The sequence below is a fragment of the Labrus bergylta genome, chromosome 22, assembly GCF_963930695.1.
Source record: "Labrus bergylta chromosome 22, fLabBer1.1, whole genome shotgun sequence".
Lineage (NCBI taxonomy): Eukaryota > Metazoa > Chordata > Actinopteri > Labriformes > Labridae > Labrus > Labrus bergylta.
Genome location: NC_089216.1, coordinates 2,967,927 through 2,978,248, shown reverse-complemented (window position 1 = coordinate 2,978,248; position 10,322 = coordinate 2,967,927). Strand labels below are relative to the sequence as shown.

The 10,322-nt window shown below is 47.9% G+C and overlaps 1 non-coding gene across 1 annotated transcript in view; it reads left to right on the top strand.

Moving 5' to 3' along the window:
* The window catches only part of LOC109999072 (uncharacterized), a 17,245-nt gene that overhangs the window by 2,455 nt on the left and 4,468 nt on the right, over positions 1-10,322 (top strand). The gene's annotated exons all lie outside the window — the stretch shown is intronic.

The window sequence follows — 10,322 nt, the reverse complement described above, 5'->3', positions numbered from 1 at the left end:
TGTATCGTCCAGTACAGTCAGGGTCAGGGTCAGACGCAACTACAGTGTCACGGTTCTCAGAGTCAGACACAGGGTCAGTGTCATCAGGCGTGTCATAGTACATGTCTGCAGCAGTGAGGTCAGCTTCAATGTCAGTCTGGGCGTGAGGCAAATCATTGTCCAAGGCCTCAGGGTCATGCTGCTCCTCAGTCACCGGAACATCACGCCTGTTGGAGGAAGAAGAGTCCCACGTGTGGAAAGGTTGCAAGTTCACTACATGAAAGACACCAGCATCAGTACCAGTGTCCAGGTTAGACAGTCTGTAGTTTACCTCACCCAGCTTCTGACTAACACGTAGTGGGCCTGTGAACAGGGGTGCAAGTTTAGCCGTAAAGTTAGACTGTGCGTCAGACCTGGGGTGGGATTTCACTCTAACAAGGTCACCCACAGCAAAGGTAGCCTGACGACGTCTCAAGTCATAGTAATGTTTTTGTCTGTTATGACTGTGGTCAAGAGCTGCTCTGGCATGGTCATGTGCTTCCTTGATGGAGGCTCTGAGAGTCTCCGGGTAGAGGATGCTGGGCTCATCCACACCGTCACAGGATGGTTGTGTTATGAGGTCGAGTGGTGTGTCCAGCTCTCGACCATACAGCATCATTGAAGGGCTGAGTCCAGTGCTCTCGTGGGGGGCTGTACGGAGTGCAAAGCAGATCTGGGGAAGAAACTTGTCCCATGATGTGTGCTTGTCACCAACATAAGCTCGTATAGCAGTTTTTACAGTTCGATTAACACGTTCCGTGGCATTCGTTTGAGGGTGGTACGCTGTGGTGAGCCTGTGCACAGTCCCAAGGGTTGAAACAACATGCTCAAACAACCTACTCACAAAAGACGTACCTCTGTCAGAGATAAGGTAAGTCGGGGCACCATGCCTGGAAAACACCTCGCTGACAAACTTTGAGGCTGCTACTTGCGCTGTTGCTTCTCTGACTGCACACACCTCAATCCATTTGGAAAAATAGTCAACAAAGACTAGCAAGTAAGCATTTCCGGATGCAGTGCGGGGCAACGGTCCAACAAAATCAACTCCTGTGTACTCCCAGGGCTTCTGAGGCAAGATGGGAACCATGAGACCAGCCGGTTTTCTCTGACACGGCTTGGTGAGCTGACACACTGAACAGGAGGTGACATATCGCTTCACATCTGCAGCCATTTTTGGCCAGAAAAATCTGAAACGCAGCCTTGCAAGAGTCTTTGAAACACCAAGATGACCAGCAGTGGGGTGGTCGTGGTAATAATTGAGCAAGGTGCCACGGCTCGATGTGGGGGCATAGAGTTTCAGGTCCTTTACTGGATGCAAACCACATTTTGATTTTGGGTCTTTGTAGTACAGCAGGCCGTCATAAACGACATACTGATGAGGGCCACTTTCATCTGTGTCCACATGACCGTCTTTTTCAAGACCTTGGAGAAGTTGACCTGTTACTGGGTCATTCAGCTGTAGGTGCTTTACATGAGAACGATCCGAAAGCAACAACACAGGTGGCAGGTTGCGAAGATCCAGACTGCCAATGACAGCGTAGTCTGGTAGGATATCTGTGGGGGCATTGTCGGAATGGGGTAAGGGGTTGCGAGACAATGCATCTGGCACATTGTTATGTGTACCAGGCTTGTGCACAATAGTGAAGTCAAAATCTTGAAGTCTTAAGGACCACCGTGCAAGGCGGCCAGAGGGGTTAGGCCGGGACATTAACCACCGGAGGCTGCTGTGGTCTGTGAAGATAGTCACGTGGAGGCCCTCCACATAAGGCCTGAAATGTTCAAGAGCCCAAATCACAGCTAAACACTCTTTCTCCGGTGTAGAGTAGGGCTTTTCAGCTTTGTGCAGGGAGCGACTTGCATAAGCCACAACAACCTCACGACCTTCTTCGTCTTTCTGCATCAGGGCTGCACCCAGGCCAAGGTTGCAAGCATCAGCATGAATGAAAAATGGACAAGTGAAATCAGGAAACCGTAAGACAGGTGCTGATGTAACAGATTTTTTCAGAATGTCCATGGATTCCTGACATTTATCATTCCAGTGAAAAGTTGTGTCCTTCCTTGTGAGCGCATGAAGAGGCTCAGCATGGCGTGCATAATCCTGAACAAAACGACGATAGTATCCCGTCAGTCCGAGGAATTGTCTGACTTGTTTCACAGTGGATGGATTCTCAAAGTCCATTACTGCTTTGATTTTTTCCATATCGGGTTTTATGCCTGAGGGCGTGATGCGGTAGCCTAGGAAGGTCAGCTCACTCAGACAGAACTGACATTACTTTAGTTTCAGAGACAGACCAGCGGCTTTGAGTCTTTTGAGCACTTCCTCGAGATCAGTCAGGTGCTCTTCGAAGGTGGGAGAAGCAATAACAGTATCATCGAGATACACTGCACATGTCTTGTAGATGAGACCAGCAAGTACACTGTTCACTAGTCTTTGAAATGTGGCTGGTGCGTTGCAGAGACCAAAGGGGAGGACACGAAACTGAAAAAGGCCACAGTGTGATATGAAGGCTGTTTTTGATCTGGATTCCTCTGCAACTGCCACCTGCCAATATCCACGAGCCAAATCCAGTGTTGTGATGAACTGCCCTCTTGCCAGAAAATCAAGCGACTCGTCAATACGAGGCAGGGGGTAAGAGTCTTTTTGTGTGACCTGGTTCAAACCTCTATAGTCCACACAGAATCTTGGGTCCCTGTCAGGTCTGTTAACGATCACAACTGGGGCAGCCCAGGGGCTGGTAGACTGCTCAATGATTCCGTCTTTCAACATCTGCTCTACCTGTTCTTCTATAAGTATTTTCTTCGCAGGAGAGCTGCGGTAGGGAGGGAGAGTTATTGGCTTTTCCTGACCTGTATCAATTGTGTGTTCCGTCAGGGAAGTGTGTCCAAGATTACCATCAAACATGTCACCAAACTGGGTAAGAAGACTGAACATGGCCTCTTTCTTTTGTTCCTCAAGGTTCGCCTCATCTATTTTTGTCACCAGTGAAGATTGTAGGGTGTCCAAGGTCATAATAGTGTCTTTTTCAATCAGTGGTTCAACTGTATAGTCCACAACCTCATCAACAGGACAAGGAATTTCATCCATAAATACAGTTCTGGAGGGGATGTGGATGGTAATCGAGGCTCTGATCATAAAATCCATTCCTAGAATGAAAGGGGTTGACAGGTTATGGATTATGGCAAAACGCTGGTAGAAGCGCTTGTTCATGAAGCCGATGGATAGCCAAGTGACACCATCAGGGGTGCAGGGAGCGTTGTCTGCAAGGCTTACAGGTGGACCCACCCACTGGCGTGTTTTGGTTGGATAGGCATTATCCACTCTGACGAAGTTTGCTCGTACAGCTGAAAGGGTAGCTCCTGTGTCCAAGGTGGCCTCCACAGACACAGAATTAAAGTTTATTTTTGTCCTCAGCGGTGTGTTCCAGGGAGCCTGAGAATCAGTGTCCTCGACATGGCCTAGAACATGTTTCTCTTGTGGGGGTGTGGTCAGTGGTTGAGGCTCAATTAGCGTCTGGAGGGAGGATTGCCTCGTTGAAATGTCCTCCCTCCCCTGAAGTTTCCCGGCTGTCTGGTCGGCAGTAGGGAGTCTGCTGACGTGCCTCCTGAATTAGGTCTTCGCTCACCTCTGTCTGGGGTCAGATTTATTAGGGGGGTGGGCTCGGGACTGACCTGAGATCTAGTGGGGGGTGCTGGCATATGTGATTCAGCGTTGCAGCTCGGGCAAGTACGAGACGTAAACCCAGGCCGAGAGCATTTGAAGCAGTAGGGCTCATTGGTCTGGTTTCTCCTGAACTGGGTAGGAGGTTGGTTGCCTCTCGGTCCAAGGACTGCATGCACCTCATGAGCTCGGAGCAACAAGTCCATTACTGAAAAGACAGGCATGCCATACAGTGCTACTCTATATTTTTCGAGAGAATGTTTGCATATCAGTTCAATCTGTTCTTGTTCAGGGGGTGGGCTCTTCAATTTGTTAAACTCACTCAACATATGAGCCACAAATGTCGGAAGGGGCTCATCAAGTGCTTGAACACGGTCAAGAATGCCTCTCAGGACACGTTCCTGGTTGTCAGATGGCAGAAAAACAGTTCTGAAGAGCTGGCAGAATTGAGACCATGTGACGACGTATGAACTGAGTGCCTTGAACCATTTGCTGGGCTCTCTAGCAAGGAAATGTGGCAGTTCGTTTAATATTTGTACATCAGTCAGGTTCAATGAAGATCTGTAAGTGTTGACTTGATGTAACCAGTCTTCAGGGTGCACTTTATTATCACCAGCAAACACAGGGGGCTCTAGCTTAGCATGATGCAATGCAGCAGCAATCATCCTGGATGTGTGGCTGAGTTCGAGTGAATGTGTCGGAAGGGAAAAGTCTGAATGACCAGCTTGAGCTCCAGAATAGGGTTTTGAATCCAGGAGTGTTGGCTCTGGGATGGTAACAGCAGGCGTGTATGGGGTTGAGGTGGCCTTGGATAGAGGGCTTGAATATTGGGCCGCAGGAATATCATAGTCTTTTTTCCTAGACTGCTCCCAGTGTTCAAGCACATTGCGTTGTAACTTTAAGGAGTCTTGCAGACATTCCCTGAGTCTCTCAACCTCTGTTTGTAGGTCCTCTACCTGTTCTTCCAGGCCTGAAGTTGTGCGACAAGGAAGAGTGTATCTTACAAAAGAGTCAATGCCTATGTAAGAGTCATGGTCAGAATCTTCAGCTTGTATGTCTGGGTGGGATGCCATCATGCCTCAGTTTTCAAATCAATATTACTCGTCAAAATGTGTGCTGTGGTTTAAGAGCAGAAGCAAATTAATGTCTCACTGACTACAGTGGAAACATATCAGCTCTCACAAACTACATTTAAACTGCATCTATAGTTTTGAAAATGCAGCAAAACATAGAATACCCCCCAAAATAAATTATAGCGATGACAGGTCGTTTTACTGTAAAGCTCAATATTCACTGGTGAAAATAAAGTAAGATTACTGTCCTACTCATAAGTCAGCGAGAATAATGTTAGCTATAACATATAGATGTACAAAAAAAACATGAATTTTCAGTTATCCAGTCAGAGTCCTCTACTTACTCAGTCCAGTAAATTCGGTCAATTCACTTAAGAGTGAAAAAGTTCCATATTCAGAGGCATAATGAAGCTTGGAGGCATCCAATCCCACTTATGGACAAGTTATGGATGGCCTTTTAATGCTGCTTGAACATGGACTTTGTCAAGCAGACTTGTAAAATCCTTCAATGCTTTTATGATGAAGCAAAAACATATATCCGAAGCCGTAGAAACGTGGCGTACTTCAACAATCCAAACGTGCACGGTCACGGTTAGTGTAGCTCCAGGAGAAGTTAGCTTGAAACATAGCACGGTACACGTCCGGGAAAAACAGTCAAAAATCCACTCGCACCGACTTTCAAGGTGAAAAATGTAGAATGATGTCCGGTCCGGTCTGTACTTTTGGTAAAGGTGTTAAGTTGAGATCCAGAGAACGATGTTCGGGCGCCACTTGTAATGCTGCTGGTACAGGAGGTGTAGCTAGTTGGCAATAAGTCCCGGGATAGCTGGTTAGCATCAGTTAAACAGACGACAAAGTTGGGGATTTTCCACACGGCACTTTTATTCTGTTTTACTAAACGGACCATACAAAGCCAGGTCAGCACGGCACTATATATCCTGATCACACATGGCAGGTAAAAATAGGCTATTATCCTGCACCAACTCGTCACTAGAGTTTTTGGAGAGTCCTCTCGTGATCGACATTCAAGAGGATTGACATAGATAGACTTTCTCACCCACACACTTAAACAAAACAGAGACACCACCTTGTGGCGCTATTTGGTACTACTAATATATTCTGACTGTTACAGAGGACACGTGAAGTCTGAGTGGAGGAGATTGGGCTTGCGGTGGGGGAGAAGGTCGGGCACAGCAGCGTGAGGTCGGCCGCTCGGATGAACAGCGCCGTGGTCATCTTCCTGGATCAGGTGGAGAAGGTGAACCGAGTCGTTGAGACGGGCATCACGGTGAACCAAATGTTTGTACAGGTGGCTCCGTTGACACAGCCTTCCACCAGAGTCATCCTGTCCAATGTCCCTCCGTTCATAACCGACGAGTTTCTTAGCAGAGAGCTCTCCAGACATGGGAAGGTGGTGTCCCCCATAAAAAAGATTCTGTCTGGATGTAGATCTGCTGAAACACGTGGTGTCTCACCGGAGACAACTGTTTATGATACTTAACCTCAACCTCCGCTTCCATGTTCAAGTAGATGATTATGACTACGTGATATTTGCCACCTCGTCGGCTATGAAATGTTTTGGTTGTGGTGAGGAGGGACACACCGTGAAGGCCTGTCCGAGACAAGGGGATCCGGCTCCGCCTGGCCGTGGGGTGACGCCCGGCCCTGTGGCGGGGCTTTCCGCTGCTCCGCCCGGTTGCAGCGGAGCGGCGGGAGGCCCCTGCCCCGCGGCATCTGAGCGGCCGATAGCGGCACCGCGGAGCGCGCCGCGCTGCTGCTGTGTCTGACCTGGAGCACGGGGTGGTGAGTATGAATGATGTGCACGGTGTGGGTGAAAACAATCAGGGAAGTGAAGGAGAGGTTTTGGGTGATGTGGTGGAAAGTGAGGTGGGTGAAGAAAAGGGGGAAGAAACAGCTGGAAAAAGTGTGAGTGAAGTACAGATAAATAAAGCAAGTGGGGTCAGTGAAACGCAGGAGGGTATGTCAGAGGAGGAAGATGAAACACAAGCAGAGGAGGCAGGTGGGGGGAACAGTAAACTTACATGGGGGGAACAGGTGGAAGAGGCTGAGATGGAGGAGGAGGAAGAGGAGGCAGTGAGGGTCAAATCTGCTTCTAAACGCAGAAGGAAAACTAGAGGCACAAAGTATGAGGCAAAGAATAGCAAAGTGGAGGAGAAGGAGGACAGACAGACAGTAGGGGGACAGGGACAGACAGAGGAAAGTGAAAGTGATGACTGTGTCTCTGATAGCAGTGATATATCTGGATTTAAAATAAGTAACAGTCAACAGAAAAAACTTTACTCTGCAGAAATGATTCAGTCGTTTTTAGCAAAAACCAAAAATGCTAAAGGTGTTAAAGTTGAAGAGCATTTCCCAGTTTTAAGTTTGTTTTATACCTCGGCCAGACTCCACATGAGCCAAAAGGAGGAGTCTGGCATCACTAACAAGGAGGTTTTTAGATTAAAAAAACTTGTGTCTAAAGTTAGAAAACAACTGAACAATGATGACGGGAAGAGCTCCAATGTGTGTTTTAATTAATTTATTGATTTTTATTTTTGTTCTTAATTTCTCACTTATGGATAATTTTAGAGTGGGAAGTTTGAATATAAATGGAGCCAGAGAGTCAAAAAAAAGAGCAGCTATATATGAAACGGCCAAAATGAAACATATTGATGTTTTTTATTTCCAGGAGACACATAGTGATAGCACCAATGAGGCAGACTGGAGGAGAGAGTGGGAGGGGGAAGTCATTTTAAGTCACAACACTTCTCTTAGTGGAGGAGTTGGCTTTCTCCTCTCCAAGTCTTTCACTCCGGTTTCACTGGAGGTCGAGCATTTTATCGAGGGGAGGTTGCTTTTAATTAAAGCACGGTTTGACCTTTTTACTGCAGTTTTTATCAATGTGTATGCTCCAACAATCGGTGCAGAGAGGAAGCTGTTTTTACAAAAAGTTAACCATGTTTTAAATGGCTGTGCCTCGGAGGATTTTTTATTCTTGGGTGGGGATTTTAACTGTACAGAAAATGCATCTTTAGATCGCAACCATGCAGAGCCGCATCCAGTTTCCCAACATGTTCTGAGGCAGCTGGTCTATTCTCATGGCCTGGTGGACGTGTGGAGAAGGATGCATGCAGACTGCCGACAGTACACATGGTCCCACCTCAGAGAGAGTAGGATCTCCTCAGCTAGACTAGACCGTATTTATTGTTTTAAGCATCATTTTAATATTTTTAAAATGTGCAGTATTGTTCCTGCTGGTTTTACTGACCATTCTTTACTCTTGTGTAATGTTTTTATTCAAAACATTTTACCTCAAAGTGCTTATTGGCATTTTAATTCAGTCTTAACATTTGATAAACATTTTAAAGAGGTTCTTATTTATTTCTGGGATGTTTTTAGACAGAGGAAGGGTGAGAAGAGGAGTGGGCAGGGGAGGGTAATCCACTCACTTTTAGCAGACACAGGGCAAACATTGACAGAGCCAAGCCAGATAAGAAGGCGAGCTGTGAGTTTCTACTCAGCACTCTATTCAAGTGAATATGAGGAGGAGGAAGCTCTGATGGAGGAGTTCTGTCATGGACTGCCTCAGGTCTCTGAGGAGACAAACTCACAGCTCAACGGGCCGTTACAGATGCAGGAACTGAAGGCCGCTCTGCAGGGCATGCAAGGGCGGCGGGCTCCCGGCATAGACGGCCTGAGTGTAGAATTTTATAAAGCCTTCTGGGACATCTTTGCAAAAGATCTTTTAGATGTTTTTAATGAAAGTCTGGCCTCTGGCTCAATGCCCATGTCCTGCAGGAGAGCCGTAATCACCTTGCTCCCAAAAAAAGGTAACCTGCAGGACATCAAAAACTGGCGCCCTGTGTCTTTGCTGTGTGTGGATTACAAGCTTCTGTCCAAACTCTTTGCCTCCAGGCTGGGGAAGGCTATGGAGCAGGTCATCCACCGGGACCAGACCTACTGTGTGCCCGGCAGGTCCATGGTGGACAATGTCCACCTCATTCGTGATGTTTTGGATGTCTCCAGCTCATCGGGCTGTAACACTGGTCTGATTTCTCTAGACCAGGAAAAGGCATTTGACCGCGTTGAACACAACTTCCTCTGGAAAGTTATGGAGAAGTTTGGGTTCAGCGCTGGGTTCATAGCCAAGATCAAAGTGTTGTACAGTGGGGTTGAGAGTGTGCTGAAGTTTAACGGCGGCCTGTGTGCTCCTTTCAGGGTGTGTAGAGGCGTCAGGCAGGGCTGTGCTCTGTCCGGCATGCTTTACACACTCTCCCTGGAACCCCTCCTTAACAATATACGCTACCACTCACAGGGCTTGGTTTTACCTGGTTTTAATAGCAACATTGTTTTAAGTGCTTATGCCGATGACATTGTTGTTTTTATTAAAGACCAGAGGGATGCAGATATTTTAGCCAACATTATAAAACGTTTTAGCGTAACATCGGCAGCGAGGGTGAATTGGATAAAAAGTGAAGCCCTCGCTGTCGGTGAGTGGCGTGACGGTCTCCCAGTTCTTCCCCAGAGCTTGGCCTGGAGAACAGATGGCTTTAGGTACCTGGGGGTTTTCCTTGGGAAAGAACACATAGTCCAGAAGAACTGGGAGAGTGTCACAGAAAAAATTGAGGGGAAACTTTCCAAGTGGAAATGGCTGCTCCCTCAAATGTCTTTTAAAGGTAGAGTATTGGTTTTAAACAACCTTGTAGCATCCCAACTGTGGCACCGTTTAACCTGTGTAGACCCCCCTTCAGGCTTGCTAGCCCAGCTACAAAAGAAAATGGTAGATTTTTTTTGGGATGGTCTACACTGGGTGCCACAAGGGGTACTGTTTTTAACCAGGGAGGAGGGGGGACAGGGCCTCGTCCACCTGGCCAGCCGGACAGCCACCTTCAGACTACAGTTCTTACAAAAATATCTGACAGGTCCGGCTGATCTAGTGTGGAGAGATGTGGCCAGCTGCATTCTCAGACGTGCAGATTTCCTGGGGCTGGATGCTGCTCTGTTTTTAATTGATTCTAAACTTTTAAAATTAAGTGGGCTGCCTCCGTTTTATCAGGGTGTTTTTAAGTCTTGGGCCCTTTTTAACTGTAAAAGGTGCCCAAAGTCTGACTCTCTGTACTGGTTGTTGAGAGAACCATTGATTCACAGGGCCAAGCTGGACATCAGCAGTAGCGTCACCCCCGGCCTGACGGTGGCGCTGCTCAAAACCAAGACCCTGTGCCTGCAGCAGCTGGTGGATGCAGTGGGGCCGGCGCTGCGTGATGCCCGGGCCCTGGGCTCTCTTCTGGGCCTGCACTCTGTCCGGGTGGCGGGGAGGCTCCTGGAGCTGTGGCGCCAGAAGCTTTCGGGGAAAGAGAGGAGCCTCCTCATGGACTATGGTAAAAGAAAGGCCAGACCGGACCCTGCAGACCCCTTCCCTGAAGTCTTCCTGAGCCCAGGCCTGGGGGAGCTCACCGGCCCCCTGCTGGCTATAGCACACTCAGAAAAGCTGACAATAAACAAAGCGGACAAAAAAACCTGGTACATGAACTGTCTGAAGGCGATCCACAAGGCCGGACTGTGCAACCGCCCCC